The following is a 5,000-nucleotide window of genomic DNA, read 5'->3' as shown; positions in this document are numbered from 1 at the left end:
GCCTCGTCCTTACTGAACACCTGCCGAAGATCGTGATATTCGGGGGGCACGGAAGAGAGGTCCGGTGCGGGTGGCGGGGTTGAATTTCGTTTCGTTGAGGCGGAGGGAACGGCCGACCCCAAACAGTTCGCCAGACAGAACACACTCCAGCTCGCGATCCTCTTTCCGGCCCAATCGATGCGAGGGTTACGTTTCTGTAGCCAGGGGTAACCTAAGATAAGCGGGGTGTCAGGAGCGGGAAAAGTGAAAAAGGAAAGCTGCTCCTGGTGATTCCCTGATGTGACTAACTGTACGGGTGCAGTTTGGTGGGTGATATAAGCAAACACTTGATTATTCAACGTGGAAGCAGGGATGGGCGGCTCGAGTGGCGTGAGGGACACAGCTAATTTCTTAGCCAGTCTCTCATCCATAAGATTCTGTTCCACCCCGGAGTCTACCAGCGCGGAGCATGTAAAGGTCTGGTTATTAGTTACGAGGGTAACGGACAGTAGTAATCGGGGTCTAGTAGTGCTTAACGTGCTGCCCACCCGTATCCCCGGACTTACCGGTGGGCCGGGTCGTTTGGGCGGACCGGGCAGACAGCGATGCGGTGACCGGGCCTCCCACAGTACAGGCATTCTCCAGCCCGAAATCGGCGTTCCCTCTCCTCCGGAGAAAGCCGAGAGCGTCCGATCTGCATGGGTTCGGGCGGGGGAGGCGACGGAGAGCGCGCACACGCAGCCGTGGGCGGAGAAACACTGATCCCGGGGCGCAATACGGAGCCCATAGGTTTAAGCCGCCGCTCGGCATCCCTCTCCCGCAGGCGACTATCGATCCTACGGGCGAGGGAAGCCAATTCTTCGAAGGATTTAGTCTCTTCGTGAAAAGCTAGTTGGTCCTTCATCTGGTCGGTTAGTGACCGTAAAAAAAACCCACGGAGAGCTGAATCGGGCCAACCCACGGCGACCGCTCTGGTACGAAACTCGACTAGGTACTCCGCGATACTGCGCCGCCCCTGACGGAGCCCCAGCAACTTCTGTGTGGCGTCATCTTCCGAGACCGGAGGGGAGAACGTAGCCCGGAACTCCTCCAGGAAATCATCGTAATCGCAATCACGAATGGAGTGAGATGTTAAATAGGCCTCAGCCCACGTTAAAGCACGTCCCCGTAATAAACCTACAAAATAGGAGATTTTAGCTGCATCCGTGGGGAAGGCGTGTGGCGTGCGGCTGAAGAACAGGGAGCATTGAAAAAGGAACCCCCCACACAGGTCTAACTCCCCGTGGAAGGGCTCCAAAGGCGGAGGCGAAACGCCGTGGGGCACGGGATCGGGCGGCTTGGTTCGCAGCTGTTCCCGAGTGTCACTGAGCTCTTGGTAGCGGTCCTGGAGCGATTGAAGCTGCTGGTCGATACTGGCCAGTCCGTACTGTCAAGAACCGAAGTTCAACACACAAGCTGGACCCAGGAGCAGAACACACACACAGCGGTACGAGAGAAAAAATAAACTTTATTATAACTGAGAGTGTCCCGGGAGAGTAGAAGGGAGAAAACGCACGGAACCAGAGAAACTGAGGGACCGGGAGAAGAATCGCGCAGGAAACGCCGAGAGCGGGACCGTGGGAGGCTGAAACAGAAAAAGAAAAAAGGATTATTGGGGTGCGGGTAAACCGGCAGCATACGAGGGGAGGTAGTGTACGCGTCTTACGATGATAGCGGGGCCAAGGGAACCGGAGGGAGGGGTGAGGGTCCGTGGGGAGAAGCTCCAGAAAGGGCGAGGCGGCTGGGGTTGATCGTGATCCAAATTCTGGACAGGCAGGTGGACAGGCTGGTGACTCAAAACATGCCGAGCAGTGATCTGGGTATACAAGGCAGAGTTAGTACTAGTTCAGACGGATAGGATTGCCTAAGGACTTTCCCGTAGGTGTGCGTTACCGCTGAAGGACGATTACGGACTGGCGTGGAGCAGCAGGCTGGGCAGGATTAAATGGTCCACCTGGTGATCGCCTGGGATGGGATGCAGGTGTGGAGTCAGCGGCCACGCCCACGGGAGTGGGCATCCCATCAGCACCTCAGACGCCGGGCCGCGGACCATGACATGTTGGGGCCCAGGGCAAAACTTCACAGCCCTCCAGCTGGCACCAAATATTGTGTCCTGTACAACAACAGGTAAAACATTGCTTTACTTAAACACTTTTACTATAGTAAAATTTCATCTAGAAATTAAAAAAAAATACTGAGATTTTTTTTTTTTTTTTATCCTAAACATAATTTAGAAATTTATTTTTTGGTTATTTTATCTAACCTTCATGCCACTAAATGGATTAAAGACCATTTGTTAGATAAAGTTGACATTTTATTGCTGCGTTTTGAATTACAGGTTTCATATTTTATTACAATCTGCCGATTTCTGTGTGAGGATCTTGCCAAGCATGACTCCCATATGTTAAAGAAAAGTATGCCGCCTGTTCACCAGGAAAATAATAAACAAAAATAGATCCGAATTTCTACAAAGCATTAAATATTATGAAATGCAGATGGATTGTACTGGCAGCACATCAACACGTATTGGAGAAAATCCTTTTTCAGTCATTTATTTCTCTTCCAAGAGCAGTTTAGAATTCCTTTTTTCTTTTATTGCATTGATTATATTTTATATTTGAATTTTAATTAAACCTTTTAAATAAAATTTGCACCGTCAGTCCATATCTAACTGCCAATCTGTTTAGTATAATGGCAAATTCTGCTTTCTAATTACCCTTTGGGGCTGAACTTGACATTTTGCTTCATTGGATGCTCTTGCAACTGCCATGAGAAGGACAGGGCCACAGTAATGATTGTGTTCTAATAGGTCCAGGAGTGCATACGGGGTTTCTGTTTGTTCGTTTGTCTCCTTGTTTGTAACCCATTTCAGAAGAAAGGTTAACTACCATTCCATCCAATCAGAGATGTTTAAGTTGGCCAGACACACCAACAAAAAGAAAAGAAAGTATTGCTTCAATCCTAATTTCTCTCTCTTCTTTCTCTTTTACGTCTGTGGTGCGACATGATAAAAAGAAAGTACGCCCTCCTGCAATTTAAAAATGTGTCAGGATGTAATAAAAAAAAAAAAATCCAGCCCTATTTAAGGAACCAGGGCTAACTAAGAGCTTTGAGAGTGTTCGCTCTCAGTCAGTTACTGGGGTAACAGATTCTGTGAACTTGCTCACTGACTGGTTTTCTTCAACAAACTCCTGGAGCAAATTGATTTGCAGAAGTTTACTTTTTTTGCAGACATTTAAATCCTAGTTAGACATTTGTTCTTTTTTAAAGTTAACAGGAGTGTTTTTAGAATGGAGACAATGATTACACCATGTATTATCTGATCAGACTCTATATCTTTGTAATTCTGTAACTTGTTGGATAGTAATGCAGCTGCCAGGCTTTCAGCCAGTTCCCTTGCACTGGAACCAGCAGTCACTATTTAAATTAAAGTTATCTGTAGAAATATTTAGACACATAACACATTGATCAATGAGCAATCATTTGTCGTGTTGTAATTGGTCTCACTGATGGAAAAATAGGCGTATGTCTATGGACTGTGGATGTCGGAGTACCCGGACAGGACTCACGCAAACACCGGAAGAACATGCTCCACAGAAAGGCTCCAGCCAAGTGGTGGATTGGACCTTCTTGCTGTGAGGCAACAGTGCTAATCACCACACCACCATGAAGACCTTGTATGTTTGTATGTCTGTTCACTAACTCCTAACTTATTCTAAAAACAGCCAGGAAATATCAGCATCTCTATGGGTTATGGAAGTCGTCATTGTAACATTATTATCTCATGCATGTATGATAACACAACAGTAATGTTAACAGTGCCTGTAATTGTTTTATTTGACTTATACTGTGCCATAAATATGTAGCGTGCAAAGAATAAGAAAAATAAACATCATTAATAATTTGTTATTTAGATGGCAAAAAAGTCTGTTTATAATCTCACTATATACAGTGATACATAATAAATGAACATACATGTCTGTGTTTGCATAAATGAGCAAAGTGAAAAGGCTCTGCAGGCCTGGCAAAAAACTGCCCGGAGGGTGGAAATGTTCAGAGCAGAGTTGTCTGCATAGTGCATATAAAAAAGCCACTTTAAAACACGCTTTCAAAAACCTGCATTCAAAACGTTGTGTGATTCAAACGTTAAATGATGTCAAACCAACTTTTTTAAGGTGCAGTGTCTGAAAGTCAGAGCCTGAATAACAACCTATTTTCCACCAAAAATCACCTGATTTATTATCAGTGGGTCTACCCACTGACTCTGAACCCGATCAACCCAAGAGTTATAGATTCCACAATGGATCAGCAAACTTGGTCTGCGATTTGCATCATTTACCAGCTCATCCCGTCCATATCAGTTTTGAATCCATTCATGGTGGCATATTTTGTCCTTATTCAAAATATCTCATCTTTTTAAATTTATAAAGACACAGCAAAAGCTTTCTGACCAGCATATGGACAGATCTAAAAATATTTGCCTTTACTGAAACAGTTACTGTTTGTGAACTCTTACTATGAGTAGTAGCTCAGAAGACATCTCTGCTATGTCTGTGAAAAAGCCATTATCTATCAGTGAGGGCTGGTATTAGTTCAAATTATAAATGGTGAAAAACCGAAGCAGAGTTTTTCTTTAAATCTCATGAAGGATTTTTATCCAGTAATGGCTGAAACAATCAAATCGTCTATAGGAATGAGTTTGATACAGCCCATCAGTACAATAAATGTTTACCGAAATTATGGAAAAATGCGACTTGAGGGCAGATCTGCCTCTGGAGTCTTTTGCTATCCGGGTAGCCAATATGACAGGTCCATTAGTAAATGATGTGTAATCTGTTTCTCCTTATTTTTATCTCCAGTTGTTTTTTCAAATGTAAAATGAGGATTCCAGCTTCTAATGAAAACTGAAGCTGGCTATATATTGAAAAAAGACCATATAAAATAATTGTTGAAATACTTGCCAGAAAATTCTAATTTCTTGA

At 44.6% G+C, this 5,000-nt stretch overlaps 1 long non-coding RNA gene across 1 annotated transcript; it reads right to left on the bottom strand.

Moving 5' to 3' along the window:
* Window positions 1-1,411: 1,411 nt before the first annotated feature.
* On the bottom strand, window positions 1,412-2,108 carry LOC113029870 (uncharacterized). Its single transcript, XR_003273512.1, has 3 exons — window positions 1,912-2,108; window positions 1,685-1,834; window positions 1,412-1,603 (listed from the first exon to the last, which is right to left on the bottom strand). It is a non-coding gene; the product is annotated as an uncharacterized LOC113029870 (long non-coding RNA).
* Window positions 2,109-5,000: the final 2,892 nt, after the last annotated feature.

Source organism: Astatotilapia calliptera, chromosome 9, assembly GCF_900246225.1.
Source record: "Astatotilapia calliptera chromosome 9, fAstCal1.2, whole genome shotgun sequence".
Classification (NCBI taxonomy): Eukaryota; Metazoa; Chordata; class Actinopteri; order Cichliformes; family Cichlidae; genus Astatotilapia; species Astatotilapia calliptera.
The sequence above is the reverse complement of the archived record's forward strand: the minus strand, read 5'-3'. Positions and strand labels throughout refer to the sequence as shown.